At 44.2% G+C, this 18368-nt stretch overlaps 1 pseudogene; it reads left to right on the top strand.

Moving 5' to 3' along the window:
* The first annotated feature begins 9687 nt into the window (after positions 1–9687).
* LOC125942835 (uncharacterized) lies at positions 9688–11792 on the top strand (annotated as a pseudogene).
* Positions 11793–18368: the final 6576 nt, after the last annotated feature.

Genomic DNA, 18368 nt, shown 5'->3' on the forward strand with positions numbered 1-18368 from the left:
CCGAGGAAGCCAAAGAGGCTTGGGAGATGATTGTTGAACGAAAGCTGGAGACAAAAGAACGCGAGAGACGTGAGAGGCGCGAGCTTGAAGCGAAAGAGCACGTAAGTCCCGAGGAAAAGGCAAGACGAGAGAGCCGTCGACAGAATCAAACATGGATATGACGCACAGCGCGATACCATCTTTGTAGTTTCAAGGCGGGCGATAGCATTGTTACTTTTCTTGCGGACTTTGAAAAGGTTTGCAAGAAAGAAGGTGTCAACCGGGACCTCTGGTCCGAACGGTTGATCCTGTTGCTTCCTCGTAGACTCTCATGTGTTCTGGAACGCCTGCTTGATGAGGAGAGGCGGGACTACGATGAGGCAAAGATGGCTCTGTTGAGGCATTTTGAAGCTATAAGTCAGGCCGACTGCGAAGGCCAAGGCGGTAGCGACAAGGCCGAGCTTGTTGAAGACAGACCGCCTAGTGAAATGGTTACTAGCCCAGGAGACGCTATGGTGCCATTGGTGCACACGCTTATAGACGAGCGCGACCACATTGTTGTGTCGCCGTCTAAAGAAGCCTCTTTGGAAATTGTGGCCGACGACGAAGGTCAGAGAGAAATTCTGCACCCTTTTGATGGCAGCGACACACTCAGGCTAGTCAACGATAGACCGCAGGGCAAGCCGGCTAGCTCAGATGGCGTCGGATGCAGTTATGTTCTGTTAGAGGTACAGACATCTAGCGACGACCATGAGGCTAGCTTGGTTCTGCCGACCGGAGCAATATCGTTGCGACGAGAAGGCAGCGTACCTGCGAGTACGAGTACCGAGACCGCAAGCTTTGTGAGCCGCGCCGAGGACAAACGACGAAGGCGCAAGCCGAGAAAGTCAGACTCGGGTGGCGGTACGAGCCGTGTGAAGCGCGCCAACAGTCTAGCCGTTAGGAAAAAGCGGAGTAGGGTGAACCCGAAGCTTAGGTGGCTGCTGAAATCTGGAATAGGCATGACGTGCGTCTGTAAAGGCAGGATTTCTCGGAAATTCAGACGCCGCAAATGCCGCCGGTTCACAGCGATGTCAAGGAATTGTAAGCAGAGGAACCTATCGAAGCATTGGGTATGCCTAATAGTCTGCTTCAATTGCCGCTCCCTTCCTGGGGGAAAGACAGGCGACTGCCCAGCGGTCAAAGGGACAGCGTGCACGCGGGTCCGTGAATGCGTCGCTCTCGCAGTATTTGGAGGCCGCGGGTCGAAAGTCGCAGGTGCTTCGGGCAAATCAGCTTTGTTCTGGTGTCGCGAGTGGACGCGTTAACGCGCACACCCGAGAATGGGCGACCCGCTCGAGCGCGTCTGAAAGGGTGTGTTTGTGAACACCACGCGATTAAAGCCAAGGTATTTTGAAGGCACATTCTATTATTTGTCTTTTGGGTAATCATTTTGTTTTCTGTGTTTTCTTGGGATAAAGTTGAGCCGCGTGTTGAGCTTAGGAAAGGGTCGATATGCCAAGAGCGCATTTTTTTAATGCTTTCGTCCTTTCTTTTCGCGAGACACCGACATCTTTTAGTTGGTTGATCATTTTGTACTAATATTACCTGATTGCTAGACGCTTGAGCAGCGAAAGCGTCAGTGTTTTCAAGTTTTGGTGTTTTTACGTTTACCTAGGCTAGACAAAGCCTAAATGCTTAATTTACATTATGACTTGTTTTTGTATTGTATGCGTTAGTTGTAAGTGTCAGTGTATAATTTTGATTCACCTTTGCTTTCGTGTCTTTAGTGTGAGTTTTAGTATCTTTTTTATTTGTTTTTGTTAGGACCGCTTCGGTGCTGTAAGAATGTGGTGCTCGTTTTGCCGAGTGCATTTAGACAGCACAAGGCGGCGGGCTTTTTCGGTTGGCTCTTGTGGTTATCGGATTTCATTCCGTATTTTGCGAAGTGTTAGCTGCGTTCAGCCTTTGCGTCATGGCTTTCGGGGGCAAAATTAAGTCATCTTCGGCAACCTTGATCTTTGCCAACCCGCCCGCATTACAGTTGAGAATCGCTTGCGACGTAATTCTGATTTGATTAGGACTCGCGCATTGACAATTAAAGAAAAAAAAAGAAAAGGTCCGTATCTCGGATTTCTCTTTCAGATACGTCTCTCGTGTTGTTCGGAATTTTTTTGTTGTTGTTGTTTTGTTTTGTTTTGTTTAGCGTAGCCAGATCTTGAAAAATGCTTTGTTCGATGATTTTGGTCTGGCGGTTTGGGGAGCATTCGGAGGGTGCTTGCTTTGGCCGGAGTGGTTTGGCGTTGTTGATTCTCGGTCGTTCCAGTGGACATAATCAGGGCCGAGCAGCAGGAAAGACCACCGGCGGGAAAGTTGGCAAAGCCTGTACCTCCATCGACCACGTCGCTCAACCGGCGCATCCAATCTTCCGAGCTGCGTCGGACAGCTCGACCTCTGGATGCATTGTCTGGCGGCGGGGGTGCTGTTGTGCCGTGCTACGTGCCTATGATCGAGGCGACGGGAGCTCCCACCTCTGCACGACAAATCAAGAATTCAACGCGCGGGGAGACTTCAAAAAGCACCCATCTTTGCCACGGCGAAGCAATAGACGCGTGTCATTTCAAGCGGCACCAGGTCTTCCCCCCCGTGGAAAGAACAATACGGCGCGGGGGGACCTCGGCAACTGCCCCGTCTGTGTCCTGCCGACGTACAAGCAGCCCCGGCCATCATCGCCAGAAACCGCCCGTCTGGGTCCTGTCGACGAGTCGCCAAGGGGACGCGACGACACAATACGGCGCGGGCGACGTCAGCAACCGTCCCCTCTGGCTCCTGTCGACGAGGAGCCACCGCCAAAGGATTTAAGGAAGAACCGGCCCATTGTTAAGCAGAGAGTTGCCACCGGCCGCCCCGTCGGTCTGGTGCGCTCTTACCAGCTCTTACTGCTTTTGCTAGCTATCACCAGCTAAGGGCAGCTATTACCAGCTATTACCTGCTATTCCTGCTATATCTGTACATATTTGTACATATTGTATAAAGCTTTCGTCTCCTCTTCGCCTGCTTCAAGACTCAGTCTCTCGTCCCGGACCCCGAGTCGCAACACACTGGAGCACATCTGCCCCTGGACTCGTCTCTTCTGCCGCCTTCTAATGCCAACTGCCCACCTCATTTCATTAGGGGCATTGACACCTTCACACCTGACCAGTAAGCTTCTCTTGTTTGCAAGTGCAATGGTTTCTTTTCTTTTTAATTAAGACCTTTAAGAATTGTCTGTGGCGCATGACACTACTTTCTTATTGTGGTTTGGTAATAAAAATCAGCAGATAGAACCTGCATAATAATGAATAAAACATTATTACACATTTATTTTGCTCAGCCTGTGGCATATATTAAGGGTTCTTCATTCTTGGGCTTTATATTTTCAAATTCAGGAGTTAAAATTGGGTGTTATTGTTAAACAGGAAACCAGTGAGAAATCAATATTTTTGTTGGGTGGCAGCCCAAAGTTCAAGATGTTCCTGGTAACTTTCACAAATAATTAATGCAGGCAGTGTTAAACGTTTGTTTATGTTAATGTAAGGCAAAGGTAACACAGTTTGCATCTTTTTGGAAGCCAAAGTTTTCTGTAAACAAATAAACACACACTGACAAGGAGAGGTGCACCCAAATCACGTGACAAACTTATGCAAATCTTCGTTGGCATGCGTTATTAGCACTCATAAAAAAACCACAGAAACAAACAGAGGCGTGCTTGGTGATCCCTTGCTTAATTCGTTCTTCACCTTTTTCTAACAAAAAAAAGATCACGATCAATATTGCACACAGGCATGGTTTGCAAGAGATGTGATCCTTGTAAATACAAGCCTCTGTTGACATCACAATTACAAGTTGCAATGCAGCGTAACATCAGTTCTTCATTTGCTAGGTTGGGGTGGTCGATGGTCGCGTCCTGCCTGCAGGCCTGGCCTACAGTGGTAGCTTAGGAAGCGAAATGCAAAAACACTCATGTACCGTGCATTGAGCATACATTAAAGAAACCTAGGTGGACAAAATTAATAGTCGCCCACTATGCCATGCCTCATAATCATATCGTGCTTTTAGCACGTAAAACCCCATAATCTAATTAATTTTTGCCTGCAGGCCAGAACATGAGTGCTGTTCTTGGTGGTTTGTTCTTGCAAATATTCTTTAAACACATCCTCTAGAGAATGCACTTCATAGTGAATTTCAGGGAAAAATCGGGTTTAAACCGATTTTCATCAAACCTATTCCGGGCGCACAAATTTAAAATTATGGGGTTTTACTTGAAAATGAACGGCCCTACATATATTAAATTTTAAAGCTGAAACCTGTTATTCTTGTAATGACATGTCAGAAGACATGCTGTTATATCTGCAATTGAAAACAACTATTTTTCTGTTTTGAAAGTATTAAACTTGCCTTAGTGCCCTTCAGTCATTGTGAATTATGTTCAGGCTACCTGCTGTTAGGGACACTAAAAAGAAATATGAAGTTAACCAGTATCAGCTAGTTGGGGCTTTTGCAATAACAAAGAGGCCAGTCTTACTGTGACAGTTGGCTTGGCAAGCCAGAAAAGATTCAAGAAGGAAAGATTGGTGGGGACACCTTCCTGAAGTTGCTGCACCAGCTTGCTGTGACATCGTGGATTTTGGCGCTGTCTGCTCGGGCCTATAGTTAATTGTGTAGTGTTGTTGAGCAGAATTATGGGCAGGAAGAGACGAAGTGGACAGGACAGATGCTCATCTCTTCCTGCCTGTAATTCCACTCAACGACACTACATGATGCTCCAACTGGCCCAACAGTCTACGCTTCTATAGTTGATTGTTTGTCAGGAAAGGACGACACTGTTGCATTCTAAAAGAACCTACGAACCAAACCTAAAGAACATTTACTGTGTCACTATGAACAACACTATGAGAAAGGATGCTGTAATTGGCGACATCGCCCGCTGATGCACCAGCGCTAAGCTTTCGGTATGAAAATCAAGAAGGGGAAGTTTGGCCTTAATTTTCTTCAGTAATGAGCCTTTTTCACAAAACGAGTCTAGTTTTGAAATAAGAGTGCCAAGTAATATAATGTTTATTTTTGATGTCCCTTTAAGTCTATTGGGTGATACGGATGATGCCTGTTTCACAGTGCGTGGTGCCATTGGAAGCGTACTGCACGTTTGAATAGGCAGACTGCAATCTTATGTTTTCTAGATGCTATTACCTCTAGCATACTAGGAGAGGATGCAGTGTGCTGCCATTATCGTATTTCTCACTGGCGTGACAGCAAAGCTTTGCCAGATGGAATGGTCTTTGAGAAAGATCTTCAAAATTCCAATGTAAACATAGAAAGGAAACATCTTAATTGGGACCATATTCATTTGGTCTAAATTATCACCTAATTGCAATTTGTCATAGAATTCATGTCTACCATCTGCTACCTGCTTAATGAAGATCCAAATTCCTGAAGAACACATTTTTTTAAATTCAGTGAAGTAGAATAAATAAACCATAATGCACTCTCAAATTTACTAAAGCGTGCTTTTGGCTGATTTTACGTTTTGCGATATGTTTGCACAGTGAAACTTTATTTAATAATCTGCTCCTTAATATCCTGCTTTTCCGTGTCTTGTCGAATGTGATGACTGAACCAGGGTGCGTACAGGTCCTTGAAAACCTTGAAAACCCTTGAAATTGAAAAGTGCGTTTTCAATGCCCTTGAATATTCTTGAATTTCATGAGCAATGAATGCACTCTTGATATCGACATTTCGACCTCCTTTCTGTGGTAGATCAGCATCGAACTCCCCACACATGGTTCCGTTTTGCAGAACTGCGCGGAAAAAATAAAAGGCTTCGTCTGCACAACAGTTAGAGCAGCATTTTGACTGGAGGTCGTGTTGATTTCTATTGTTGTATACTGTATACTGTAATAAGAACGACTACTTATTAACGAAGAGGTACAGAAACCACGATCAGTTGTGCGCAATCTTCCATGGTTGGACTGAGTCTCTCTTGCACGTGCAGACACTAGTGCTCCATGGGAGCTCTGGTGCCATGGTGCCATCTCATAGAGGCACTGGTAACCGTACGCACCACTCCTGCTTTCATCAGTAAAAACCGACTGTGTGTATATCTCTCGAGGTTTTCGGATAGTTCAAGTGGGTTGTCTTGCAATTTGCACTGTCTCTCCAGTCTGCAGTGTGGACGTGTCACTTGAGTGTTTGATCACAGCATGTTGCAACTGCAAGGGTTGTTCTACTTGATTTGGAGCAGGTGTTGACTGTCATTTTATTTGGGCATATTTACGCCGTACGTCTCCTTGTGGAGTTAACAATGGTTGACATACTGGTGTCGTCAATGTCACCAAGCCACCATTTTGCTCTTCTGCCAAAGTTAATGACCTTATCACCCATCTGGTAACATGGCCTGCTTTCCTTAGAAGTGCGTCACTGCTTGGAGTGTAAGCAGCCTCCTCGTCACCCTTGCACCCATGATCGGCCATGCATGGAAGCCAGCGCATGGCCGATCATGGTTTGTGTACCTTTTCGTTTATAAATGGGTTTTGTCACAGCATGAGGTATACAACTACTGATGAGCATGGGATGTGTCTCTCTCGTGTGCACGAACACCTGAGCAGCACAGACACTTGAAATCCGCGGGAGCGCAGTGACATTGGTGGTGTGGCATGCCATGTTAAGGGCTGCTGGTAAACGATACACAGCACCTGTGTTATTGGAGGCTGGCTCTTCAATGGGTGTTGCTTGTTGTGGTCGACCACTGCGTTTGTGTCATTCTGATGTCTTTTTGTTAATAATGTTTGCTGTGTGTGTTCTGTTATTGTTTACTTACCAATATGTGTTGTCAACCTATATTGTGAAATTTTGTGCCATCCAAGTAATTTGTTCTAGTGGAATTTGTCTCCAATATATCCCCTACGTATTTTTGTCAGGGTGAGGTTCCCTTTGAGCCGCTCGTTTCCCATGGACACCAGCCAAACAGTTTGAAGCCCTCGTGCACCAATGTTGCCACCTGGCAGTCCCTGCACATTTCCTCAGGTGTGTGGGCTTGTTTTGTTTTTGTATTCCACAGTGGACCCAACATTGCCTTGCTTTCAAATAAGTGTTGAAGTCTGGAAGTATTTGAATAATAATGTACTGGGGCACCGTCTCCCTGTTGCTAGGCTACCAGTTCCTGTAGGAATAATTGTGCGATTGAAATGGAAAGATATGCTTTCCAATGTGTTCATTCAGATGCAGGCGTAAAGTCAACTTGAATTAAGAAGCATGCACAGCAAGAGAGAGAGAGCAAATTTATTCGAAAGTGATGGTCACTTGACCTGCGTGTGCAGGGAGGAGACAAGGGGTAAAAGTATGGCACACTGTCAAGACCTTATTGCATGGGAAGACATAGAGAAAAATGAGACTCAAATGAGACGAAAGGGAGTTGCAAGGATGATCTTTTTGTCTATTTTTAGACAAATTCAGCCTTTATATGTGTGTCCATTATGACCTCTCCCAGAGGACTGAGCTGTTTGATTTCATATCACAGAAGCTAAGCGAGCCCGTGTGAAAATGCTCCACATTCCAGCATGCCAGGCTCCAACATGAATAGCATTTGGTTATAAAGTGACAAGCAATCCAAACAAAAAAAGTGAGCTCAGCGGAAGATCGGGCTTGGTTTTTTCAAATGGCCAGTTCGTTTGCCAACAACCGGCTGGCGTCATGACAGGTGACACTGGGCCGGCGTCATGACCACTGGTTTATTCATCATGGCCGTGTTTGTCCCGCACACGGGCCAGCGAATTCCCCTCGATGGCAACAATGCGGCTTGTGTGCAACCAGCGTTCTTTTCCGTGTTGTCTTGTTTTTCTGGAGGCCCCTGTCGCAGATACCAGCATATTCCACTTCTTCAACTGGGTTACCTTAACTGGTGGACATTACATTCTGGATAAGTTGTGAATGCTGAAGCATTTACTTTAAAAAAAATTGCGCTACTCATCTTTTTATTTAATGGCTTTAGAGCAGATGTTGTACTGGCAAAATAAGAGTCCGTCAGCATGCAGGACCTATTCAGTTGGAAACAATTTTGTAACTAGCACCAGTTGAGATAAGTCAAATGTTGGCAAAATCAATTGGTGTCCTAATTACTTCCCTCGAGCTTTGGCAAAAAAATAGCTAAAACACCGATGCATTTTCGCCACACACTTTGACATATATCGAGAAATTGAAACTGGTACTAGTTACAAAACTGCTTCCTTCTCAATAGGCCCTGCATGTTGAGGGGCTCATTTCGGGCATTGCAACATGTGCACTAAAGTTCATGATTAAAAAGATAATGAGTGTGATTTTGTCAATTAGCAGCTTCTGCAGTACCACTCATTTAGAAAGTAATGTCCACCTATGAAACGTAACCCAGCTGAAGGAGCGAGATGCTGGTATCTGCAACAGGAATTAAAAAAAACGTTTTCTGACATAAGAAAGCTCATCCTGCCTAATTCACTGTTTCATTCATGCATGTGTTTGTGTCTCGAGTCGTGCTATAGAATGCGAGATATTGTGGGCGATTATCAGTACGGTTGATTTTTTCTCACATTTTAATTGAACTATTTAGATAAAAATGCAAACGAAATTGGAAAACTTTGTTGTGGAATGCTGTAATAGTGGGTTAGTCGGTGGGTCAAATTTAAAATGAGAATTAACCAATGACAGTCTTGTATGGGCATTTGAAAAGGCCTCGTTCCTTAAATTGCACGAGGCCATTCATCATAAAACTGTGCAGCCAGGTCACTTGACTGATTCTGTAATGGTCCCGCTCTGACATCTGAAATGTAGCATCTGAAACACACCTGAAATGTAGGCCGTGTAGCAGACAAGTAGACCAGAATAGAAGGAAGCTGCCTGTTCCTGTCCGATTGCAAAAACGCGCTTTGCATTGCTCGGTTGTCTAAGAGTTGCAAACTTCAGTCGATTGCTTCCATTTGATACCGCCTTGTCTTGAGTGGCTGTCATACTTAGAGGCCCTAGCTTTCCACGATTCCGTGAAAAATCACGGAATTAATGTTTTTTCGTGGAAATGTAAAAATTATTTTAAAACGTTGCTTTTTGAAGCTGCAGCGAAACGCTGTTTCTCATAGTTTTCACAAGATGGCGCTACACGTCTTAAAACGACAGATCAAGTGAAAGCTGTCAAAGGTGATGGGAAAGTAGTATTTTCTTAGTAATAGTAAAAGGGTTTCTATTACCTCAGAATCTTTTACTGATGAAGAAATTTAATTTTATATTAAAATATTCTAGTCTTATAAAAAAATTGGCTAGGTGGCACAGATGCCACCCAAATCTCGAATCAAAGGGCTCAGTCGTAGCCATAGTCATCAATCCATCTGACCTTTGCGCATCAACATAAAGTGCATCATTTTACCGTTTGCTTTGTTTTTCGAGTTGGTAATTAAGATGGCTCCCACAGGATCTCATTTGAACAAGAAGACAGCCGCTGGTGAGGCACGAAATTGTGCTCCAATTCCTGGATGTGTTAATATCTGCCAATATTCCCCTAGAGAAAGTGGACAATCTGAAACTGAGAACATTTCTGCAGACCATGCGATGCACATGCGCACCATGCGATACACACCATGCGATGCACATGGTGGTTAGGTGCCTGCATCTGATGTGCTCCACCGCCGACTTCCAGAATTGTTTGATAAGCATGAAACAGCTTTGAAAGCTATGTTTGAAGGTACTACGGTGTCGGTAATTACCGATAAAACCACCGATGACCGATTGTGAACGTGTTGTTCGTCCACTCAGCCAGAAGTGCGAGTGCTTCGCTACAACCTGTACTTGTGGAAGTTAAATTCATGGATGAAGGGAACTCGTTTGTGATAGGCTGCATTACAACGAGAACACTCACAAAGTACACAATTTAATTCGAGGACATAACAGGCTTTGTAAGCGATAACGCTGCTTATATGGTGAAGTCATTTAATGAGTGCATAAAGCCACTGTGCGAAGGTGCTGTTTACATGTGTAGCCCATACAGTAAACATCGTAGGTAGTACATTGCAGGCATCCTTTCCCTTAGTGGACAAATTTGTCGCCTGTATAAAGAAGGGTTCCGACTGTCAAGTAGAAAGAGAGCTTTCTATAAATTTCATCTAGAAAAGTGCAGGATTCAGTGTGCCAAAACACCTCGCGAAAACCCTGCACCTCGATACGAGAACACCTCATCACGAGAACCCTGCACCTCGATAGTACGCACAGAGCCCATAGCAATTAGGTCAACGAGCGCGCTTCGCATGGCCATGACATCGGGTCCAATTTTGACGGCACTTCTTCCGGGGAAAAAAACAAACAAAACGTAAACCGTTCTATCAGACGCACCGACGAAAAATTGTGGAAAAAAAATGCGTCTTATACACCGGAAAATACGGTATACTGAATGTTTTGGAAATATTTGATGAAGCAACCCAGCTGATATGTACTGCAGAAGCCTGAGCAGCTGTTGTGAGTGTTCGTTGTGGTAACTTTTAATATTGCGGACTTGAGAAATGATCAAGACAAGACATGTTTTACAAAATTGCAATATACATCTACGTATTTGTTATAATATAATGGATGTGTAGCAAGACTACACTGAATGGTTTGGAAATGTTCGGTAAACTTGGCCAGTTAATACTTGAGATGTCAGAGTAGCTGTTGGGAGCATTCATTGTGTTTTGTGAACTTTCTTTGGTATTGTGAACTTGCAAAGTGATCAAGGCTAGACGTTATTTCCATCATTGGGATATACATTTATTTTTTTATTTTAGTGCAACAACCCTATGCTGAATCTTTTGAATATTTTTGGTGAACTTTACCCAGCCTATACTGGAGAAATCTCAGCCGCTGTTGTAGGCATTCATGTTGTGTTGTGATCTCGAGAAGTTATCAAGGCTAGACATTTTTATTATAATTGTGATATACATTTATTTATTGTAAGTGCAATAAACTAGTTATTTTTGGAAATGTTAGGAAAAGTGGAAAAGAAATCCTACTTTGGATGCCGCTTTGAGTCCTTGAAAAACCTGCGACAGGTCCTGGAAAGTCCTGGAATATCCTTGAATTTTTGCCTTGGAAACCTGTATGAACCCTGTGTACAGCATGCGATGCATTGCAGTATTTGATAAAAAAGTTGCCAGCCTGCAAGCAGCAGAGGGTCATCGTGTAGCCTGTCATAAAGCGTAAAATGCTTTGTTTGCACTCTGGGGATACTTGGAAGCAGCTGCACAGGAAGATTTCAAAGCACAACTGAATAAAGAAAACAATACACATGATGAGGCCCATCGGATTGCAAACAAAGTGAAGTCTGCAATGAATAAAGCGGCTAGCAAAGCACTAGTATATTTGGAGAAATCTGACACTTGGAAGTTCTTCAAGAGTGTGAGGTGCTTGAATCCTCTGCAAGTCGGGAGTCTCTCAGAGAAGAGGTCAGAGTTTGCAGGTGTGCCTAGACTTGGTGAAGAGTCACTAGTGCTAGCTGCTGAATGGCAAGTGTACCTCAAGTCTGCCCAAGAACTCGTCTAGTAACAGGGACTTAGCGCCATTTCTTTCTAAACAAGAAAATTCACGCGTAGATTTTGGTGTTCCAGCTTTCTAGGCAGCGATGGAACAGCTCACTCCAACGCTTTCTTCCATTGCTCTTAAATACTTGTCAATGCCGATCAACTCTGTTGCCGCAGAAAGATCATTCAGTCGCTATGGTGACATTGTGTCCCACAAGTGCCATTCTCTTAGTGAAGAGAGTACAAAGCATCATCTGATGCTCAGCCACAACAGCTTCCTTCAGTTTTAAATATGCAAGCATTTTTGGAGTCTGAAAGTTTTTAATCAATAAACTGTTACGTGTACCTTATGTCTGTTCAATGTTGCTGTGAAATTTTGCAGATTTCTCTATCTGGATTTGCAGAATTTCAAATTTTCCACCGCATAAAGTTATGGGCTCTGGTCATACTACACAGTTATCACAATATGCTGTAGCATTTCAGGCATGGTTTGAGCAGCGAAAGAAACATGCCATACCTAGTGACTGGCACTAGTGTCGCCATCTGTACAACAAGCGGCGAAGGTGCCCCTCACCGAATCAAGGAGCGAACACTGTTATCCGATAGGCTGACTCCCCTGTTTATTTTACTCTGTGTCCATGTCTTAGATAGAAGCTGTGCGTTGAAATTGTATCGTTAATTGCATAAGCATTTCTGTGCTTACCCAACAAAAAAGTGTCCGAGTGTCTGTCCATCCATCCGTCCTTCAGTCCTTTGCTCAAGAAGATCGCTTTCAAGAGAGAGCCAGCAGCAATGTTATCGCCAGCTGTGGAAGAAGACGACGAACGCACGAGCACTAGAACAGGGGTCAGTAATGGAACTCTGGCAGGATCAGTGACATCAGAGCCACCTGTGGAAGAAGACAACGACGAATGCGCGAGCAGTGGCAGGAGCAAGTCTCTGTGACCACGTGACGTGTGCAATCAGGCACACACTAGGCACACCTTTAGTAAGCCAGAACTGTGGAGCATCCGTGGCTTTGGATCGGAACATCATCAGCGTACCTGGCGCCACCACCTGCAGTAGTTGCTTGCCTCATCAGTTCACGTTGCACCGCCTTCTGCAGCAGTTCATGTCACTGCAGCGCTGTCGCAATTACCGTAATGGTGCCAAGAAAACCACAGCCGCTGAGCAGTGCTAGGATTACCAGCAGTGTCAAGTACTCACGTCGTTACTACAAAATGCTTAGGCATCATTCAGATAACTCCCTAAGGAGATAGTGCGTAAATTTTCAATACATGAACAACCACACATGCAAAAAGAAATTGCCATTACAAAAAAAAAGAGGCTGGAAATTACAGCTATTAGAACAAAGCAGGCTGTAGCAGCAAACACAATTTGTACTAGTTTCCTCTTGGGTCTATCGAAAAAGTATCGCACTCGTCAGGCGCATTGTAGATGACAAGCAGGATGGCCGTCTCCCCCTCGCGCATCAACAAAACCGTTGCCAGAAGAGCAAGCTTGATTTTCTTTTTTTTATTCTTGGTAACAGTCTGTCATATTTACTTCACTCGCCTGGTCACGTCTGCCATAGTCTGGCGTAACGCACATCATTATGTGTCGGAGAGAGAGAAATTAATTCAGGCAGAAAAATTATTGATGGCGCTTGATGGAGAAGGCGATATGCACAAAATGTGTTGTGGAGATGTAAGCATCACACTGGGAGAAATCGGCGAGTGTGGCACACCGGCTCAGGGGACAGGTGATGAGGAGGCATAGGGGCTTCACACAGAGGCAGCACTAATCAGCAACTTTCTTAAGTCACTGTGCAACTTTTTCAAATAAACTTATGCCCAGGAATGAATATTTAAAATTCTGCAAAAGTTAACTTAACCAAGAAATTACAATTCAATAAATATTTTGAGTTTCTCAACACAGCTGTGTACATTATGCCACTTGTGTTATCAGTCTAGAGGCTACCATTCTTTTTTTATTTCTTTTTCTTTTTAAAGAGTTTCAATAATCAAAGGTAATTGAAATGCTTTGTATAGGTAGTACTAGCACTATAGCATGCAGTTCGAGGGATCTGCTTTATTAAAGAAGTAGGTTATGTTTAGCGAACTTGTGCCTGACAAGCAAACGGCTAAGCTAGAGTTTTGCAGATCAAGAGTACAATGTTCTCCTTATTCTTGGGTTTTATGTGCCAAAACCATAATCTAATTATGAGGCAGGCCATAGTGGGGGACTCCAAATTAATTTTTCTGCACGCAATGCTCAGTCTACAGGCGTTCTTGCATTTCGCCCCCATCGAAAAGCACGCACCACAGCCGGGATTTGATCCCGCAACCTCGTGCTTAGTAGCGTAACGCTAAAGCCAATGCTCTCCTTCAAATGTCATCTTCACCTCGTGTCACGTGCTGATCGCACAGTGCAGTTGAATGCAGTGGCAGCACATGCCAATGCGAGCACATGTGTTCCCCACGTTAAGGTTGCTCTGTTTCATGAATGTGCCATGAACAAGTTGGAAGGGTGTAGGAAACCACATGTGTAATTTGCAGACAGCAGTTGGTGTGAATACAAGTGTTATACGTGCAGGGCACTTCACTAACACTTGTGTTGATAACACTAAAGCTATTTTCAATTTGTTGAGCTTAGATAGTCCTAGGACAGCTTACAAGCCGGTCTCACAACTTACAAGCTGCGATTTGTATGCCCTGTGAGCAAGCTGCTCTGAATGGTCCTGATTTTTTGTGGAACTTGCTGAACGAAGATGCTCACTTTTGTCATCTGGTTATTCCAATTGCTATACTATTGCAAAGCCAGTGATTAGATTTCAAGTCTAGTCATCCCATAAAATGCATGTGTGCCAGTAACTCACTCTTGCCTTTCTGTTTGGCAGCATTTTGTTGGAGAATTGTATTAGGTGTGTTCATGTGAATTATTACTGTGATGATGCTAAAGATTGAACAAACTTTTCTAGCCAATCTTGCACAAAGAGAAACAAAGGTTTGGAAGCCATGCAGTCTTTGACTTCAAGCCCCAGACTTGTAAATGCCTCTCTTTCTATGCTTTCATTTTGAAACTTTCATGTTGGTTTTCTTTGATTGATAGGTGTGGCAGCATTTCCTTCAGTATTTCCCTTCAATCTGAATACATAGCACCGCATGAATTGCTATAAATTGTAACCATATCTGGCTTTAACTCTGCCATGTGTATATTACATATTACAAAAAATAGGTACTGTGTATTAAAGCCATCTGCAGTGAAATTTCACTTTTGCATAATTGGTTTTAAATTAGTATATACAATTGAAGTAATATTGGCAAAGCTGCAGGGATAATAATAATTTAATTTTCAAATTACCACCCTTTACTGGCACCTTAGCAGACAATGTGGGCATCTGGTAGTAAGTGGGTATGACCGGATCCTAGAACCACGTACGAATGCTGATCATACCTTGGCACTGAGGTGAATTTATTGTTCAGTGCCTCCTTGCTATGATGGCCGGATGCTGATTGTTAACACTCAGGGTTTTGTATCACATCTGGTGAGCAGTAACTGTGGCATTTTTAAATTTTTATATCAGAAATGTTAATTTTTGTGAGCTGTTTGTGTTGCGTTCTCTCAAATGAAAAATTTTGCCACTGTGCAGCTATGAGGTAAAAAAAGTTTTTTTTGCATGGTTCAAAAATAATTGCACTTTGCCTTAAACAAACACTGAAAAAGTTAAAGGGGTGCTGAACCACCCTTTGGGCTTGGTGAAAAAACATAGTCCGCGGCTAGCGTGTGCTGCTGTGAACATCTCAGCCAAGTTTTGCAGGTGTGCGCGGCGCGTGGAACTCACAGGTGAAGCGCAAAGTCACCTTTATCTCAAACACTCTCTTTTCAACAGAAGCCTGCTCCTCTTTTCTGGACGTGTTATCGCGTAATAGAGCAGATTCCCAAACGTGGCTGCTATTGGCCAATAGCTGACATCAATCAAGAAGGGTGTTTGGATCAGTGCACTTCTTCCTACTGTTACTGTGTATACTTATTGGCGAACTTCAATAAGCAGGCTGAAGTAAGCAAACATCTGCTTTTGAATTTGAATACTAATTACGTACTTGTGGAAGAAGCCGAATATTGTCTGCTCACGCTCGGCCGCCGCTGCCCGCATAAGAATTAAACTTTGGCCACCCTGCTTTTCAATCTCGTAGCCATTGGGTCCCGCTAATTTCGACTTGCTTTGAAGGCTCAACTAACCTCGAACCACGTGAAACTTCAGGCCAAACCACACGCGCGCACTCACTTCTGGACGCGCCTTGTTAGACACCTTGGCAGACTTATTGATAGCGCTTCAAGATGTGCAAGTTGGATTTGGCTACTATCCGTCAGTCAAGCTGGTGAAGGACAAAGCTGGTCCGCACCACGTAGCATGTAGACGAGCATATGAGCACGAGCACACACTCAAGCCCTGTCGTGCACAAAGCAAACACTGCGCATCCGCACTACAGTTCATGTAGCTGCGGTCTGCTACATACGTAGATACTGCGGCCGCTGTGGGGTGCCGCAGCGAGTCCACTGTCTCAGCGCACTGCGGCTCACTCAGGAACCCCGCGTTTCGCTTATGTTTAGTGCATTGTAAGCACCAAAATCGGAAGTAGTGGTGTCTACGTTAACATCTAAAATCAAACTGGAACAGTGCGCCACAGTGACGTTCAGTAGGCGGAGCATTGTGAGCGTGCAGTGCTCCTCCGTAGCCTTTGCAGTGCAAGGCATTGAAGAAGGCGGAAGCACAGCGAAGGGTGCATTTAATTGCCAATAATACCGCTTCTGCTGGATGCATTGAAGTACTTCTTGCGGCAAAGTATTTCTGAAATACCCTATTTTAACTTCAAATGCATTTCTCCTCTTCAAAAAAAAAAGTGGTTCAGTGCCCCTTTAATGGTAAGCTTATTTCACAGGTTTGGAAGCTTCCTTTCATAGCCCTATGTAGACGGTGATCTTATGTTTCAGTGCACTCATATTTCAAAAAATCTGAAAACACACAAAAAAAATTGTTGCTGTGTAAGTTAATATGTTTACTTGCATATGCTACCAGGTATGCCACCCAATTGCAATCAGCTGTCTACTGCTCAAGACGGGCCACAGAAAAATGATGTAAGTCACAGTTTTAATTTTATTCTAGCTGTTTTTCCCGTGGAATTTCCAATTTAGAATTTTTTGCCAGCACTGTGTGTGTGTTATTTTCTTCCTCGGCCCTTGTCCAGTCGCGCTGCACATTTAGCCATGAATGCTAACCAGCTAGCCCGCCAACATGCTCTAGCCATTTTTTTCCCACTTTTTTATGATATGAGCAATAAATGTCACTTTTGTCTCTTTTTTAATGCCTTCTAGGATATTATAAGGTATTATACGTTAATATGTAAAGTGTTTCTTGTATGAACTCTTATAAAGCTCGTGGCTTGAAACTTCAATGCCTATGAAGCATGCTTTGTAAAATATTAGCGTCACATCTGCTATATGAAGCTGTTGTACATTGCAGTTGGTACGGAAACTTGTATGACAAAGGAAAAAGTACTACCATAAAATTTTAGGCAAGCGCAACCCCCCCCCCCCCTGGAGTTCGCAATAATAACCAAGTTAAAGGGACCCTGAAGCGATTTTGACAATTTTGTACAAACTTACTGAGTTATTAGGATAGGTCCTTCTGATCATTAATTGAGGCATCTAAGCACTCCGCGTAAAGCGTGTAATTTATTATAAGGTTTTCATAAGGCACATTGCTTCCGATCGTAGCATGACAATCGGCTGAGTTTTCAGCTGTCCCTAACCAGGTGACATGATTTGACCATAAGACGTCAGTAGGGCGAACTATCCGATTGGCGGCCCAGGGCGCATCATCAATTCTTCCAACAGTATGGTGAACAAATGTTGTTCGTAATAGTTGAAATGCTAATTAATTTGCTTCCATAAAAAAGAAAGTAACAGAACGAGAATGCACAAGGACAATTTATCCCTAAACTCAAGCACTTCCTCCAGACAGCAAGTGTCGTCTGCTTGTGTTACGACATGCTCCATTTTGACGAGTCTTTTCGCGAATGCCATGGTTCGCCCTTGTTACGTTGTGGGCTGCAAACATAGTGATTTGCTATATGTCAAGCTGCGACATCGTGTCCCTCTACAAGGCAGCAGACGAACTCAGTCGCTGCAGCTCATCGAACTGTTGGTATCCGATCGGCGCTAGCATCTACGCATTTGCGGCCGTCACTTCACACTGGAGCATTATTACCACGATACAGTTTTAGCGTTTTCGGTATTTGGGTAAAAGCATGCATAAGTGGACTGGGCGTTTAACGGGATGAGCGGAGGCGCAAATGTGAACAGACTGTACGGTGCAGCCACCTGGTGGCACAAAGCTCAACCAAACAGAACTGATATAGCAGCAACCAATTGAGTGTATTGTACTTGCTTGTGGTGTAAATTTTCAGCAGGGGAGTAATCTTGAACACATCTTTTTAACTATTTAAAGTGTTTTACACTTTGTTACAGCAATATTAGCTCTGTGTTTGGCTGGTTGAGCTCTGAACCACCGGGTGGCTGGACCGTGCAGGCCGATCAGGCCGGTCACGTACGTCTACGGTAAAGCTCTTTCATCAAAGAGGTAGTGGCAGGGAGGGGCTTTAGTTTACGCCTCCGCCCATCCGTCCAAATGCCCAGCTCGCCTGTGGTTACCGGAATACTGGGCATGCTCGCAATGCACGCTGCTTGAATAGCTCTCGCTGGGTATCGACGGCCAGGCGGCTAGCGGAGAGGTTGGAGAGGCTTTGCAAGCTGGCTCCAGGACAACCAGAAGTAGATGACGCGTCCTCATATCATGACGTAGAGCCAGTGAAGGTGGAGCTTAGC

This window comes from Dermacentor silvarum, chromosome 1, assembly GCF_013339745.2.
Source record: "Dermacentor silvarum isolate Dsil-2018 chromosome 1, BIME_Dsil_1.4, whole genome shotgun sequence".
Taxonomy (NCBI): Eukaryota; Metazoa; Arthropoda; class Arachnida; order Ixodida; family Ixodidae; genus Dermacentor; species Dermacentor silvarum.